This window comes from Canis lupus, chromosome 11, assembly GCF_011100685.1.
Source record: "Canis lupus familiaris isolate Mischka breed German Shepherd chromosome 11, alternate assembly UU_Cfam_GSD_1.0, whole genome shotgun sequence".
NCBI classification, from domain to species: Eukaryota; Metazoa; Chordata; class Mammalia; order Carnivora; family Canidae; genus Canis; species Canis lupus.
In genome coordinates, this window is record NC_049232.1 from 17,968,148 (window position 1) to 17,986,511 (window position 18,364).

An 18,364-nucleotide genomic window follows, 5' to 3' on the forward strand; every position below is an offset into this window, starting at 1 on the left:
TGAAGTTTTCTCTGGGAAAACTGATCTGTTCCTGGTCAGTTCAGTCCAGGGTAGCTTTTTTCTTTTCTTTTCTTTTTTTTTTTTTTTTAAGCCCCAAATAACATTGTATTTTCTGATTGACAGTTTTTATTCATTCACCTATGAAGGACATCTGGTTGTTTCCAAATTCTAGCAATTATGAATAAAGCTGCTATAAACATCCATGTGCAGCTTTTGTGTAGACATGCGTTTTCAACTCCTTAGGGTGACTATAAAGGTGTGCATTTGCTGGTTCATGTGAGAATATGTTTAGTTTTGTATAAAAAAAGAGAGAGAAAAAAAGAAAAACAAAAACCCTGGCAAATTGTTTGCCCAAGTGGTTCTACCACTTGACACCCCTACCAGCAGTGAGAGAGAGAGTTGCTGCAGATACATGCCATTGCCCGCCTGTGGGGGTGTCTGTATTTTGGGTTTCAGCCATTCTAATAGGTGTGTAATGGCTCCCTTCATGTCTTTAAGTCAAATACAAAGAGTTGTCTATTTTCCAAACTATTTTTGGTTCTCTGTTGAAACCACTTGATGTTCTCAGAGCTCTTGATTTGCCATTTCCTATAGCTCTGAAGTTGCTACTTAATCTTTTCCTGCATTCACTCATTCATTCCATGTATGTTTATTGAGTACCTATTATCAAGTAGGCGGTATGTTTTATGCCAGAGATTTTTTTTTTTATGCCAGAGATTAAAGGGTAAATAGATAAACCCCTGGCCTCCCTTTAAAATTCAAATTTTAAAGCACAAGTTTGAAAAATGAAATAGTCGAACGTGTCTGTTACAACAATTACATGACTGCTCAATTCTTTCCCACCCCAATCCCTCAATTCCTAAACCCCATACCTTAAAAAAAAATTTTTAACTGATGTGCAAAAACATGCCTATCCTACCTGAACATTCATTCATAAATGAATTCACAAAGTTACCAAACTCCCGTAACCAGCAAATTAAGAAATATTACCAATTTTTTAGGAGCACTCTTTGTATTTTGCTTTCCTCCCTTCTCCCTCCCTTTGAGAGTAAATTGTGTTCTGACTTCTAATACAGCAGATGAAGTCTTTTTGAACTTGATGAAAATGTGTATCCACTTTCTCATATTAAGGGACATTTGTGTGGTTTCCACATTGGGCTGTGACAAATAGGATTACTTTAGACAATCTTCATGTGTCTTTGAATAAACATACGCATAGATTTCCATGAGGTAGATGAGTAGGAATGGAATAACTAGGTCATAAGTAGTACCTTCACAGAGATGTAGTAGAGCCTGCCAGAATGATTTCCAAAGTAGTTATATCCCTTTACAAGTGACTGCTGATAACCTTGTATGTGCTGTCACCCACCCACCCTGTTCATGTTCCTTCCAAAATGATGGTTATCTCTTCTGTCGATTGTATTTTCCACTTAATATTCTTATGCACATATCCTGTCAGCTTTAAGCAGTTTCTCTGTCCTCTCTATGTCAAATGTAAATACTAGTGCTAACATCAGACTTTTTATTTGAACTTATGTTGAGTTTCAGATTTACAGAAACATTGCAGAGATAGTACAGTTGGCACTACTGTTAACATCTTACTCTATCGTTTGCCACAAGTGGGAAACCAACATTGGTACGTTACCAATAACTAAACACCAGACTTTATTAGTACTTCCCTAGTGTCTGTGCTTCTGTCCCTTTCCTGTTCGAGCTTCTAGGGCAGGATACAATTGAATTTACTCCTCATGTTTCCTTATTTTTCCTTTGGTCTGTGACAATTTGTCTGTTTTGTTTGTTTTCAATGACCTTGATGATTTTGAGTGTTACTAGGTGTTAATGAGAGTGTACCATGATTTTCCTTAGGATGATACTGGAATTATGAGACCTCAGGAAGAATATACGTCAGTAAAATGTCCACATCACATTGTTATCAGGGGCACATGACCTACTCATGAAATCCCTGGTGGTCTTAGCTCTCACTGTTGGTTGAGGCAGTGTTTCTCAGGTCTGTCTACTGTTAAGTTATTTTTGTTGTTCTTAATTCTTTGGAAACTAGTCACTATGTCGAACTGGTACAGATTGTTAAATAGTGTAGTAGGCAGAGTTAGAAGATCACCCCAGGGTTCCCACCCCGTAGTATATGTACTGTGTATAACCTCTTTGCCTTGAATGAGGGCGGGGCTTGTGAACATAATGGGGAAGTAGTGAAGGTGATGACATAGTCTGTCCTGTGACTGCATTTTGCTTTATGAGACAGAAGGGAGATTTTCATGGTGGATTTGAAGAAGTAAGCCTCGTGTTAGGAGAGCATCAAATGGTTCAGACCTGTGAGTGGCCTTAAAGAACTAAGAGGTTTTGTTATACAGCAATAGATAATTTCCTAGAATTTGGGCAATTATTAATATAAATACCGAAACACATTTTCTTTTTGCTGTCAACACAGCCTTCCATGCTTTGTCTATGGATTGAAGCTAAATGTAGAAGAGCAATAAAGTACTGGACACGATTGTCATGTATACTCCAAAATCTCTATACGTGCTAGGATTCCATTTCTTATGTTCTGAGCATACAAGTCAGGTGAATTTTACTTTCTCTTACTCCACTCCTGAAAAATCAGAGCATAGTATAACTCACTTTAACTTCAAATTTGGTTTAAAAAAAATGGTCAAAATTTTATTTAACCCTTGATTTTTGGGATCGCTGGGTGGCTCAGTGGTTGAGCCTCTGCCTTTGGCCCAGGTCATGATCCTGGGGTTCTAGGATCAAGTCCTGAATTGAGATCCCACAGGGAGCCTGCTTCTCCCTCTGCCTATGTCTCTACCTCTCTCTGTCTCTGTCTCTCATGAATAAATAAATAAAAATCTTTTCATAAAAAAAAGACCTTCAATTTTTCTTAGAGAAATACCTAAATCTGTCTAAGCATTTAGTCATTTCTATTTATTGAATATAGTCATGATATTCTCATTGGAAGGCACACATCTTAGAGTGCATTGATTCCTATTCTAATTTGGACCATTTTAATTCTAGACCTGATGAACAGATTTCAGTTGTAAGATGCAATATATGTTAAGAAAAATTAGAATCTGGGCAGCTTATCATACTTAAAAAATCTCTTTCATTGTTGAATTATTTTTTTATCAAGATCACTTTGTGTATCTCTTCTTTGTTGCTGGATATCCTCATATGGCCAATAATCAGTGGTTGTTTTGCTCAAATTTAAGAATAAAAAAATCCATTAAAAAAAAGAAAAATAATAATAAAATCTTTAAAAACACACACACACAAAGGGGTGCCTGGCTGGCTCCATTGGTAGAGCATGGGCCTCTTGATCTTGGGGTTGTGAGTTCGAGTTCCATGTTTGGTATAGAGATAACCTAAAAATAATAAAATCTTAAAAAAAACCCACAACTATGATGATAGGGGTTACTGTTATATACATATATGTGCTTTATTCATTAGGACTCTCTTCTGAATGAGAATGCTGAGTGTAATGTCTGTATGTCTTTTTTTCTCTGAGTTAAGTCATGTTGACAGGTTGTGTGGTCAGAGCCAGAGAGCTTCCTTATAAATTAGGAGTTTCTCAAATGCTAGAATGAAGACTTCTGGGATATTCATACCCATAAAAGTGCTATAGCTTTTTCCAGGCCCTTTTTTCCAGATCTTGACAAGAAGCTAAGAGTCTTAGCTTACCCCTCCCTCTTTCATCCTATGTGTATTTGGTGGTGTATTTGCTCCATACAAAGACAAAATGAAACTTGTATTTTATTCTGCTCTTTTCTTTCCTAAGCTCTATGCTGCATGCACTGAGCTTGGGCTGTTCCGGGTTTCCCTTGGAGAGATTGGCTTTCATCTCCATTTTAACTCCCTCGTGGACTTTATTGTCGTTAGCATATTGCATATATTTTAACAGTTGCACGAAACTGTTAGTCTCTAATATCCCGGGGATCACCTACAATTCTCTTTTACCCTTACAAGTTCATTTATTTTTGTGTTGCTTGACGGCCTCGGGAAGGAGGAGGAGAGGCAAGCCTATGCATCAAGGAGCTCCCTTGTCTATTCCAGTTTCCCCTGCCCATCTTGGGCTACTGGTTAGGTTGCATGTTGTCCTGTTTACCTGCCCTGTAGCCAATGTTTTTAGGCACATGGGTTTCTTAAAGGTAGTAGTTTAGATTCTTGGATTCCAGACTTGGCTCCCAACTTTGCCTAATGCACCATTTCAAGAGAACTGCTTCATCTGTGCCGCAGCCAGCAGGACACAGTCAAGATCTTTATTGCTGTCTACTTCATAGAGTCATCTGAATAGGACTTCATTTTCATTGCCACACATTTCTAAAACTTCTTCTGTTCTTAAAATAACCTTCTATGTCATAAAGACCATAAGCAGATGCAGAAAAATGCCAGCAGGCAGAGGTAAACTGAGAATATTTCAATGTTCCATCAACACATCTTGAAAATTCTTCATCATTCGCACTGGTGAGTGATTCCTGACCACCATCCAGAATGCTAGGCTTAGGGGCCAGCAAGGAAGAAAAACAGCAATATTACTTTTCTAAATCCTGCTCCTTGGTATAACTTATCCTCAGTGTTGATTTCATGATGATTGCTTTTTTATAATTCTCTGACTAAATGAAGATTTGATGAGTCATTGCATAATTAAATAACCATGAAACAGCAGGATGTATACTCCGGGCCCTCTCAAACAGGCGGGACATGTTTTCACTTCATTGGGTTGATAGAGGAAAGATGACTCTTGGGGAAATTTTTTTCTTACTACATTTTCTTAACCTATAAAATGTATGTCTAGGGATAAAGAAAGGACTCACATAACACAAGATCAACATTTTTATTAATTGTATAAATGTTTATGGGCAATTAACCAAAGAACTGGTACAACCTTTAAACTTTGCTTTATGTCTTTCCAGGATTGGGATTACATGATCTTTTCCATCTGGGCTCTATGTCTGGCAGAGACACCAAAGGGCTCTTGATGGAAGAGTTTGGTTATTGTCCTTTGTAACAGTGTCAGAAGATAAGTTAAAGAGCCAAAATACACTGATATCTTTAATAGTTCACAAGAATACCAACATATATGCATATCTCTAGAACTTGAGTATTTTCTCACCAGTTTACTATTTAAGGTTAAAAAAACCTATAATGAGGGCAGCCTAGGTGGCTCAGCGGTTTAGCATCGCCTTTAGCCCAGGGCCTGATCCTGGAGACCTGGGATCGAGTCTCATCTCAGGCTCCCTGCATGGAGACTGCTTCTCCCTCTGCCTGTGTCTCTGCCTCTCTCTCTCTCTCTCTCACTCTCTCTCTCTCTCTATGTCTCTCATGAATAAATAAATAAAATATTTTTTAAAAAAAACAACCTATAATGAAAAAAAATGTATAATGCTATTGCTGCTTATGAAATACTTTTTTTTCCCCAGTGTATTTTATAAGTCACAGATCAGGTGCTCTATAAGTAACAGCTTTCTCTTTTCCTTCTTCTCCTGTCTCCTTTATGACTTCCATGACCACTGTCCAGTGTTGGGGCCGCGTGTTAGGTACCATGGAAATGCTCCCTATCCTGGTTTATACTGCTGATGGACTCTGGAGGTGGATCCCTTTCCTTCCAAATATATTAGCATCCAGGGATGCTATTTGGCTCAGTGGTTGAGCGTCTGCCTTCAGCTCAGGTCATTATCCTGGGTCTGGGATCAAGTCCCACATTGGGCTCCTGCATGGAGCCTGCTTCTCCCTCTACCTATGACTCTGGTTCTCTCTCTGTGTCTCTCATGAATAAATAAATAAAATATTTTAAAAAAATATATTAGAGTCCACACTAACTTGACCTCACCTGGACTGGTTCTATTCCTACAGTCTTTGGAGTACTCCCTCCTCAGTTAGATACCTGAATATCCAAACATGTCTACTGTGATCATCTGCAAACTTGCAAACTTTACTAAGACCACATCCAGCACTGATTGTGCCAAGGCCCTTTTCTTTATGCTACCTCTCTCAGGGATAAGCCTACCTGTGTTTTTTTTTTTTTTTTTTTTAACTTCAAAGATATTCTTTATGCCAGTTATTCATAACAAAAATATCTTTTCCTTCTCCTTCTTTGATTTTTTTTTTTTTTTTTATGATAGTCACAGAGAGAGAGAGAGAGAGAGGCAGAGACACAGGCAGAGGGAGAAGCAGGCTCCGTGCACCGGGAGCCTGATGTGGGATTCGATCCCGGGTCTCCAGGATCGCGCCCTGGGCCAAAGGCAGGCGCCAAACCACTGCGCCACTCAGGGATCCCCCTCCTTCTCCACTTTGAGTTTGTAAGAGCACTTATGATAGAAAGTTGTTACTGACTTCTGAAAACAGATTACCACTGAGACTTCTTCACCTCCCCTTACTTCTCCACCTGCAAAATATTGTGTTTAACTAATTTATAAAATAACTGGTCTTCTGGTAAGTTACATTTACTGAAACCAAGCGTCAGATGCTCACCTGACTGAGCCACCCAGGCACCCTGCAAGTTCCAACTTAGAGAATATATACTTATATACCTGAGTAATCCAATCCAGTGTCTGGGATTTAGTTGATACTGTGTGAAGTATATGTAATTTAATGTGTATATGTAAGTATATGTAATTTCTAATACCTGTATTTTAAATTTACCTTCATTTAAGTTGTGATTAAATGTAAAACTTGTCTATGTGCCTTTTTCAGTCTATGTGTAAGTCTTTTAAAAGTAGAAAGAGGGGCCACCCGGATGGCTTAGTGGTTTAGCGCTGCCTTCTGCCCAAGGCGTGATCCTGGAGTCCTGGGATCGAGTCCCATGTCAGGCTCCCTGCATGGAGCCTGCTTCTCCCTCTGCCTGTGTCTCTGCCTCTCTCCCTCTCTCTCTTTCTCTCTCTCTGTCTTTAATAAATAAATAAAATCTTTTTTAAAAAATAGAGTTATGGGTACACATTTTGAGAAAAGCACCTTTAGAGTATGACTAGTGATTAATATGTGTTTCGAATGAGCTGCGCAGAACAGGTTCCTAGGTGGAGCGAGTCATGCATGTTTCATGTAGTTTTATAACATTTAAGTGCCCTGTGTTCAGTGTCTTACAATTCCTTGGCAAGATGCTGAAATTACTTTTTAACCATAAAACAATTGGCATTTTGCTTCTTACATTAGAAGATAAGAATCAGCTTTTTGAAAAGCAACGTGGGAACATTTGGTGCCTGGGGGACTCCTCAGGCCAGGTGCTACAACAACCCATCGTGTTTATTCAGTGAACACTTACTATCTTCTATATGAAAAGGACTATGTTGACTACAAAAGTGATAATTAGATATTATCCTTGAACTGTAAAGCTGATTGCAACTTAGAATAAACAAGACTAAGTATGAGGTAAAACAATGACTCTCTACAGGTACAAGGTTCCATGGAAATAGTGAGAGAGGTGCTGTTGATTCCATGTGGAGTGAGAGCCAAAGTTACAAGGAGACTGTGTTTGAAACTACATTGGTTGACCTCTTGGCAGCCCTCTCTTGCTTGGAGAGAGGTGAGAAGGTGTCTGTCTTATCCCACCCCACCAGCTGCTAGTCTTGCTTACAACCTGTTTCCTGCCCTATACAGTTAGTTTTAAGGAACTAGTTTTGCACCTCTGCAATTCCTTGCTAAATGGGACACGGGATGGAGAGGATAGATCTTTAACTTTTTGTACATTGTGGGCGGCACAATGAATGTCTTCCCAATTGCCCAGGAGTTTTTCCTGTTCTCTAAAGGAATCCGTGAAGTAAACAGGAGAGTAATTAAAAGTTGTGATTTTGGCAGAAGCTTTTAGAGGTTTACCTTGAGTTGACAAGTTAACCTGACACCTATTTACGGTGAAGTTGAAAGTGACAGAAGAATGGGGCACATGAGTGTGTTTCTATCACCATGGTCTCAATAATATCGTTTGGTCCATTGCACTGAAAGGCAGAGCCTAAGTTTGCTAGTTACTCAAAACTTCCTGCTCCATTATGCTTCAGCATCTTCTACTTGCCTGGTCACTCATTCACCTCCTTCATTGTACTGTTGAATTAGTGTTAGTGACAGGTATAAAAGCAGGTGAAATTAAAATCAAGTAAACAAGGGACACCTGGGTGGCTCAGGGGTTGAGCATCTGCCTTTGGTTCAGGATGTGATCCCGGGGTCCTGGGATCAAGTCCTGCATTAGGGTCCCTATGAGGAGCCTGCTTCTCCCTCTGCCTGTGTCTCTGCCTCTGTGTGTGTGTGTCTCTCTCTCATGACTAAATAAATAAAATCTTTAAAAATAAAAACAAGCATAAATGCTTCACATAGGGTGGGGTAGAGTGGGGGAGGTGCAGCCAAGTGGGAGGACACATTGTCAACTGGTTATTTGTGGAGGTGTCAGGTGGCTAGCGTTTTTATGTTCTTTGTGTCCCATCTAACACAATCCCAATTTCTTTTGTTCTCTCAAAGATTTCCACTATTGAATTTCAGAAGCTTTTAATAATTTTAGAAATAACTGTGTAATCCTTTTATGTTTGGCTAAAACTCTTTCAAGGTCGCATCGCAACTGACCGATGCGACCTTGAAACCCTCTGGCTGCTCTGAGCTGTGGAGGGCAGAAAATGCTAATGTCTGACTTGTTGAACCTCTGCACACAGAGGAGTGGCTTTGGATCAGACGCCCTCTGGGTCAAAGGTTACTAGAGTATGAACATTCCACCAAACTGTCACTGTTCTGGGTACAACAGCTCCTTCTCCTTAGCTTCTCTGGTAACTGAAGCTAACATTTCAACAGGTAAATTACTATTCCCAGGGCACATTGATCTACATCCTGTTCTTGTCTATTTTGGATCAGTGAACCAATGCTAACCTGGAAGCAGGGATATTTATGCTGAGCTGCTTCCAAATCTACTCAGTTTTGCAATTAAGCAGTACTAAAAATTAAAAATAAATTACTAAAAATAAAGGTATTACAAATTAAGGTAGTTAACTATAGGTATTGACCATTTTTAAATTTCAGCATTAAATAATGGGCTATAAGACACATCATAATAATAAATCTGGGGGATTTATACAAAAAACTGTATGATTATAAAAATCACAATGGACGCCTGGGTGGCTCAGCAGTTTAGCGTCTACCTTTGGTTCAGGGTGTGATCCTGGAGTCCCGGGATCGAGTCTGCACTTCTTTAATGAGATAATGTTGGCTTTATATTTCATGCTAACTTTTTAAGGAGAATGGGTTTAAGACATAAAATTGACAAATGATAAATTTCACTTTTTCTTTTTAAAGATTTTATTTATTTATTCATGAAAGATAGAGAGAGAGGCAGAGACACAGGCAGAGGGAGAAGCAGGCTCCATGCAGGGAGACCGACACGAGACTCAATCCCAGGACTCCAGGATCATGCCCTGGGCTAAAGCAGATGCTCAACCACTGAGCCACCCAGGCATCCCAAATTTCACTTTTAAATCAATAATTGCTATACTTATTGATCTCAGTCAACTTCTATGTTTCCCACTCTTAATTCCCAGAATCTTTCTCTCACAGACACAAATTATATTTCCCTGGAAGTAAAGGTTATATTTGACAGGATAGAGGGAAATTTCATTACCTATAAAGTACACTGCTCTAGGGAAAACTGAGAACTTTTTATTAAAAACACACAAACTGAAACTTTCTAGCCAATATTTAAATTTTAAATCTAAAATTCTTAAACACCTGAGATGGTGCTTTTAGAAAAATAATGAAGGTAATGAACGAAATGTTAAACTAAAATATGTATAATATCTATCACCTTTATGTATTGTTACTTTTCTAATCACAGAGAAAGTGAAATGGTCTCAAAATTAACCATTCGTGGTTAGAAACCAGAGTTTTCCTGGTTAGTTTTGATAAATTTCATTTTTTGGTTATTTCCTATCTGTTCATTCATTAAGACTATATTTTCTTCTAGTTCTTTGAACGTCCTTTCATCTAATCGTTTGAGCAAACTTATACTTCCTATGTTAAATATTGTCCACTAAATTTACTATCTTGGCCAATTTAGATTAGGTGTCCAATAATTTTTTAAAACTATTTTTAACAATACTTTATGTAGTTCTAGCATATTTTTTAATGTGTAAGGCACATTACTGAGAAAACATAGAAATGCAGTTAATTCTTTAAGATTTTCTTTAGTTGAGAGAAAGAGCTCTTGCTAATGGGCACATGAGCAGAGGAAGGGGCAGAGGCAGAGGGAGAAACAGAGCCCAACATGGGGCTCAATTGGAGAACTCTGAGATCATGACCTGAACTGAGCAGATGCTTAACTGAGCCACCCAGGTACCCTTGTATGCAGTGATTATTAATCGAACACTTAAGACTTGTGTAGGCTTGATTTAATGCTTTCTCAGAATCTTTGGAAGGCTCAGGGTATTTCTCAAGCCCCTCTTACTTGCAAGGTAAATCTTCAAAATATTCCGTGGTGATCTTTCAGGACTTGGTTTTAATTTGTTTTAGGTTATGTTTAAAGTAGGCCTTCCCTTAGGGATTGGTCCTCCTTTCTAGGGTTGGCTTTTGATCTGTGCTGAGTGCATGTGATATTAATGGGGTGTTATAGATGTGTTAATAAGATCTCTCTGCAGCTGTTTTCTTGGTGATATAAAAAGAGTAAAGCAAAATGATGTAAATACTAACCTAAACATTTACAAGTCATTTTCTTAGTTACTAAGCCTTTTTTGATCACCGTACCTATTGATAAGAGTTTATATAGGATGAACATGTTTTAGCTTGTTTGGGCCTTTATCGATCTCCTGCAGGGGAAAAAGCTTTAATTTCTGATATGTCTGTGAAATTGCTTTTATGTAAATGCTGGTGGGGTTTTTTGGTTTTGTTTTGGTGAAGGATATTTTGTCATCTTTGTTTAAAGCTGAAACTCTGGGGATTTCAAATGAAGGTCCTTGTGCATGACCTTCTTTCAAACAGGAGAAACCATTGAAAGTTCATGTTCCACATTGTTCTGCCATGCATTATCTAAACAAACCTTCATGAGCTGACTGGCATCCAGTTTCACCTGAATTTTCTTTCCCACAGTTGGATTTGGGAAGACTCGGTCTTCCAGGATCACATGTGCACAGCTGTGAATGCTTTTATTTATTTATTTATTTTTACGCAGCTTTTTAAGCAGAATTCTCTGAGCATTGAAGACAATGTGTTTCCCACTCAACTTTTTTTTTTTTTTTTAACTCATGAACTTCCCAGATTTTTTTTTTTCTAGAAAGATCTCAGCTGAGGAATAGAAAAAAATTATTTCTGATCACCATCACCCTCAATTTCCTTGGCTGGTATTATAGTCCTCTCTCATTAGTTGGGCCTTTAATATAGGAATTAATCTCCAGCCTCAGGAGAGCTTGAGAGATGGTGGTCTAGAAATGGTCTGGCTTTTCACCATCAGGCTTCACAATCTTTATGCTCTGTCTACCTGGATTATGTCTTCCCTTGTTGAGCACTGGCCTAGGAAGAGAATACTTTATTTTTATAATTCCCTCAGCAATGTATTAGCTGTATCAGATATTATGGTATTAAAGAAGATCACCAATGAGGCTCTATTTTAGTTTATAATCTCCTTCATCAGCCCTGTCTCTCATGCCTGTCACTCAGGTGTATCCCATCATTTCCACCTTCACTGCCATAATCACTGTCCAGGCTTTGATAATAACTAGCTTGGTTTTTGTCACTGACTTCCTAGCATCCTCTTCTGGAAATCCAGTAATTCCTATCCACATAGCTCTGTAGAGTATACAGCATTTTAAAAATACAAGCCACTTGGAGTGTGAAATCCTTCTCTGCAGAAAAAAGCAGCTATTTATAATGAAATAAATGAGATGAGGAGGGAGAGAAAAGATCTTGAGAGAGAACAGAAAAGCATAACATTTTGAACTGTTGGGTTCTTCACTCCTTGAACAATCCATGCCTAAGGTTGCAGACTTCTCTCTATAAGCTCTATTCTTTGACTTGGTAAATTTTTGCCTATTATCCATCCCACTGAAAACCAGCTTGTTCCATAGAATTTACTCAGTGTCTTTCCCATTGATGTATATGTTAGTGCCTGTATTGCTACTTCAGATTAGCATCTTTGTACATTTGACCTGGCTTTGGCTTTATCTTCCTTTTGAGATACGACCTTTTGGATTGCCTCTTCTTCCCTCAATGCACGCAAGAGACTGAGTGTGTTCTACTACATTCAGCCTGGTTTCCAGAATTAGATTTCCTTTAATTTAAAAACAGCCCACAAAATTACTCTTACGCATAGTGTGGCAGGAAAAGAAAAACCAAATAGGCTATGATATAACCTCTCTTCCCCCTTTCAACTTTTGAACACATATGTATTGCACATGGATTGATGACTGTTGTTTGGTGTTACATACACAACAGCAAATGATTTAAACAGGTTTCTATTTTTGGGATACTTCTAGTAGTCTGGAGGACACCATTACAATACTGAGAGATGTTCTATGATAAGGACACATAAAAGGTCATTATAGTACCTAGTTGAAACATTTAAGTCTACCAGGAAAAGTTCTGTAGGGGAATCATTTTTAAAAGATTTAAAAGGTCAGCAAGCAAGGAGTTAGGGTGCTATGGAAAAGATGGCAGGGACTTTGTAGCATCTTTGTTGGGTGGTTGGGGCTTGTCAAGAGCAACAGCAGATAAAAAGTGGAGGATATTTCATGAAGATGCTTTCTGGCCTTGTAAAGAAGTTTGGGTTTGATCCTGATGCAGTGGTTCTTAAACTTTAATGTGCATTCAGATCACTTGGGAATGTTATTACACCATAGAGTCTTCCTCACTAGCTTTCAAGTGGAGCTTGCTCTCCTGCATTTCTAATAAGCTCCTAGGTGTAGCTGATGCTGCAGCTTCACAGATCACACTTTAAACCAGCAGTTTCCTAAGGGAAATAGTAAGGATTTGAGGAATTTCAAGCAGAGAGTAAAACATAATCAATATCTATTTGGTGTTCTGAAAAGAGCACTGTGATTTCAAAGATAGAGAATTAACAGGACAGGAGCAAGATGACACACAGGAAGTTTTCTTAGCAGGCTGTGTCAGTAATCCTGGTCAAATAGACCAGGAATTTAGGCTGCTAGATGGCAGTGGGGATGGAGAGAACTTATGCAGAATCCAAGATGCTTAGGAGGTAAAAATAAGAATGTTGGCAATAGGTTGGATTTTGGAAGTGAGAGAAAGAATGGAAAATAGAGATGACTGAATTTCTCCTTTGGTCAAGCTTATTGCTCTTCAATGTGATCTACGGGCTCTGTGGAAAGACTTCAAAAGGGGCAAGCAAAAATGAAAAGACACTATTTTTTAAATTATAGAACTAGAAATATCTGCTTATCGTGAATTGAGAGACCTAATATATTTGGCAGGAATATGGCTTCAAAGATGAAGGGTTTTTCTTCTTTCTTGTGGTTCAAATGGAGATTTTTTTTTTTTTCTCGAATCTTAATACTTGGGACCAGTCAGTAAAACAACGCCCCCACCCCAGGGTTTTGAATGATGTGCCCAAAGAACTGTTACTAATACAATTACAGCCAGGAAGCTCTTAAATTTCTCCTGGTTTTTTATTTTTCTGCACGGATGTTGTTTAGTCAGACTCTGTAAGTGGGTAAAGGATTAGGATGATAAATCTACTTCAAGACACTTTAAATATTACTTTGTTAAATCCACCGATGTTGACATTTTTAATTTAGTAAGGTGTGTGTGTGTATGTATGTAAATATATGTATATATATGTGTGTGTATATATGTATATATACATATATATTTATAATTCTTCTATGGTATAGTGGAATAACTAATTAGAATAGTAACAATACTGACTGTATAAAACAAGATTTTCCCAATATTTTCACTTTCCCAATATTTTCAATTACTGCATTGGCTTGTCTTCCATAAATAAATGTTATGGTTATCAAAAAAATTTTTACGCTGGAAAGATTACATCCACACTGGAAGGTTCTTTGAGAAATTTAGTTATTGGATTCTGCTATTGCCCTCATATTTCTCTTGAGAAGAATTTTGGAAGCATTCTTAGACTTGATCAGACTGTCTAAATCAACTATGGGTAGAAGTAGTATGAATTATCTGCTTAAGTCTGAGCTTTGCAACTTTTTTCATCTTAAGAATTATTTGGGGTGCTTACTTAAAAGAATACTTTTTTTTTCTGATTCCTTCTAAGAAATGACAAAATTAGAATGTTCAGAAGAGAGACCTAGTTTAACTCTGGGTTCCACAAAGAAACAGAAAAAATGAGATATGTATATATGTGTACATATGTATATGGGTGTCTATATGTGGAAGTTTATTAATAGAAATTAGCTCACCTGGCTATGTAAGCTACAAAGTCTCACATCTGTCATCTGCAAGCTAGAGAACCAGGAAGGCTGGTAGTGTAATTCAGTCCAAGTCTGAAGGCCTGAGAGACAGAGATGCTAATGCTATGCATCTGGTCTGAGACTAAAAGGGATAAGATAGGATGTCACTGTTCATATAATCAGGCGGGGGTGGGGGTGGAGGGGGAAGAGGCCAATCCCTCATTCCTCTGCCTTTTGTTCTGTTCAGGCCCTCTTCAGATCATATTCCCTTTGTCTTCAGGAAGCACCTCAGTTGGCCTTGGTTCTTTAACTGGTGAGGTGACCCACTATTTCATGTCTGAAATATTTGGGCAGTTAGAACTCCTGTTTGGATTGGGGTAGTGTGATCTTAATCACAGGACACAGTACTACTAAGTGATGCCCTAAGGAATTGCCTGTACTCCAGACCTATTCTACCTTCCCTTCTAGAGCAGTAGTCCAGTTTTTTCTTGGCATTAGATCAATCACTCCATTTGACAGTAAAACTCACTTCTTGGCCTGTTGATTCAAAAGCATGAGGAGCCCAAGGTGGCCAGCCAGTGGCAGTCTTAACTTCCAGTTAAATGAACACCTTTTCATGTCTTCTGGTAGATTTCTTTCCTAGGGAAATAACGCTGCTAGGCCAGCAGAACATATTCCTCAAGAACACAAAGAAAAAATTTTGGTAGTAGATATCAGGAGTAATACTGAGTGGTCCCACTGCCATTTCTTCTACTGTTTATCCCGGCTTTTGGAAAAAAATAGCACACTATATTGATTGAGAACATATAAAGCCTTCTAGAGAACCTTGTTATAGATCTGCAAGGAATGGCTATTTATGTGACAGTGCAACTGAGTCTTCAAAACTGCGTTACTCTGTTCAGTCTAGTCAGCTGCTTTGGGGTGGTGAGGACCATGGTAAGACTGGTGAATTCTATGGGCATGGGCTCCTAACAGCACTGATTTGCCATAAAATGAGATCCTTGATCTAAAGCATTGCTGTGTAGAATGCTATGATGATGGATAAGGTATTCTGTAAATCTATGGCAGGTAGTTTTGCTAGAAGCATTGAATGGAGGGAAGGCAAGTCCATATCTAGAGTGAGGATCTATTCTAGTAAGGACAAGACATACCCCTTACATGACGGAAGTGTAATCAACCTAGTGTCAGAAATACAATAGACCAGTGTGCTACCTTATAGAAGGTAAAAGCGGTCAGTATCTTTGAACTAAATTATTACATAAGATGGGAAAGTCGTGAGATACAACCGAGGTAAGACCAAGATTAACTAGCCAACATCACAGGTTTACATAGGTGAAGGTGTGTTACGGGCTTTGCAACTTGAAAAAAAATTCTGTTGGACATTATGGACAGAAATGGAGAAAAGCTGTTTTCCAGATGAGTGGCTGAATATTTGATATCAGGGGATGTGTTAATTTGCTCAAGTAATGAAATGACATCTGGTGCAGCAGCTGCAGTTGGAGGTACCACCTAGTTAATCTTAGAATAATCCACTGTCATTCTTGTTTTCCTCCCACTGTCATTCTTGAAGAACCATTTGTCTTTGGCCCAGAGCAAATGAGAGAGTTGAGTCAGCATGTGGTGTGAGATTCTTTATCTTCAAGTCCCTGATGATGATGGCACCAGTCTCTACAATCCTTCCAGGAATGTCCTATTTCTTTTGCCTTATTCTCCTATGTAGAGGCAGTTCAAATGGCTTTCACTTGAGTTTTCCTAAGTTATAGCCCTCCATCAGTCAGGCATTTCTGGGATCTGGGATTTCCACCAGTTGCTAAGGAGGTCTACTGGAATCATACATTCTAAAACTGAGGAAATATTCACAGGATTGGGGCAGGACCACTAGTCACTTGAGAGAGGGACCAAAGCGAAAACTCCATTGATCACCTGACTTCCCCTAACTTTGGTGGACCACAGTCTCCTGGAATTCCAATTCAGAGCCAGTGTCCAGTAGTTACCAAAAGTAACTGAAAGTTCTGATTATTTCTTTTCCTCCAATGTACAGGTACCCTGACAAAAGGCAAGAGGTCCCTTTTTTGAAGATTGAATGAAATATTAATACAGTATAAATTTCTGATAGTATAATGGGGTCCTTGCTGTAGTGGGTTTGGCTTCCTCTCATCAATGGGTTTAGGTGTATAAACTGATTTACCTCTGGGAATGAGGAGCCATAATTCTCTGAGCTTTAGTTTAGACTTTTCTTCATTTAACCTACAACTTTTTTGGTTATACAGATTCAATAAGAATTTAATAGGCTTCTGGTCTATTTTACTTGTAAGAACACTAAAAGTAGCTAGCCAATATCCTAGTTTTACATAAGTCAGACTACGGTGATTACTGCTTGACTCTCAAATCCATGACTATAACCATTCCACCTTGACTTTGGTGGTTGAGTACTGTCATTTAGCCCCTGCCGTCCCATGATCAGATTACTCCCGATGCATTTAGATTTCCCATTTCAGTGCCTGCAGTTTCCACCATGTGTTCTGGTCTACAGATAAGAACAATCATAGAGCTCTTCAAGGATGCTGAGACTCCCCTTACAAGATGGCTTCTCACTCTACTGGTGAAATGTGTGTCTTCTGAACCCTCTTACTAGGTAGATGAAATTAATCCATAATAGTTCTTGAGAAAAGAAATGTTGGGATGCTTAATCTTGGAAGATTCGCTGAGCTGCTTTATAAAGAGTGCCTGAGAGGATAGGATAGCACAATAGGAAGTGCAATGACGAAACATAGTAGATAAATGGAGTTGTAATAATAAATTGGTTATCTTACTTCTTTGCCCTTTTAAAATTGCTGTTATGTGCATTATTGGAAAACTTACCAGCAGGTGGTAGCGCTGTTTAACAAATACATCCCTGATCACAAAACAAGCAATTGTGAATGAATTACTGACTGTTAAGTGCAGCAATATTTAAATATGACAGAATATTGAATTCCAATTCAGAAAACCTGACCCCAGGTCCCAGATGTACTTTCTTTTTTTTTTTTTTTTTTTTTTTATTTATTTATGATAGTCACACAGAGAGAGAGAGAGAGAGAGGCAGAGACATAGGCAGAGGGAGAAGCAGGCTCCATGCACTGGGAGCCCGACGTGGGATTCGATCCCAGGTCTCCAGGATCGTGCCCTGGGCCAAAGGCAGGCGCCAAACCGCTGCGCCACCCAGGGATCCCCCAGATGTACTTTCTTGTTGGTCTCATCACTTAGCAAAAATAACTTAATCTCCTGAGTTCAAAAAAACACAAGTAAAATAGAGATAATAATACCTGTCCTGGCTTACGATGTTTTAAGGGTGAAAACAGAAAATGACATCATTGTGGGAAGGATAAAATGCTATGTAGTTGCAAATATTTCTCCTTAGCCTTTTTTGGTTATTCAGCCATTTATGTTAGGATGTCTCCTTACAAATAACAATGGTGGTCACCTTGTTGGATCTTAAAAGGATGGTACTCATAAATGTAAAATGATTTTCCTATTGGTTATATGTTCAATTATTTGCTGGCCACTTTTTTTTATTTACTGGGGAAAGATAATTCTTTTTTTTTTAAAGATTTTATTTATTCATGAGAGACAGAGAGTTGTTGGCCATTTTTAAATTCCATTTCATTTCCATGAAGTATAAGTTGCCAAAGCCACGTGTATGTTGGATTTAAGAGTAGCTCTAGCCTCTGAAATCTTTTTCAGGCAGTTGCTTACCTAACATTTATACATTAATGAAATGAAGCACTAAAGTCCAAAAGAACTCAAACAACTTGAAGGTATTTTTCTAAGGAAATGACATCTACAGCTACAGTCTTTTAAAAGTAATAGCTGCATAGAACCAGCAGTTTACCTATACTGAGTATTAACTGTGTGCTGAGAAGTGTACTAACCACTGCAGGGTTTCAGAGAACTCAGAAGCTCATAAAAATAAAGAACTTTGATCCTTTTTAAAGAGGATTTTATTTATTTATTTGAGACAGAGTAAGAGAGAGTGCACAACC

General features: G+C 38.4%; 1 long non-coding RNA gene across 1 annotated transcript in view; it reads left to right on the top strand.

Annotated features, from left to right (window-relative positions):
- The first annotated feature begins 2,262 nt into the window (after positions 1-2,262).
- Positions 2,263-18,364, top strand: part of LOC111098014 — a 195,761-nt gene continuing 179,659 nt past the window's right edge. Inside the window, exon 1 of the long non-coding RNA XR_005366646.1 lies at positions 2,263-2,330. This is a non-coding gene — a long non-coding RNA (uncharacterized LOC111098014). The remainder of the gene's footprint in view (positions 2,331-18,364) is intronic.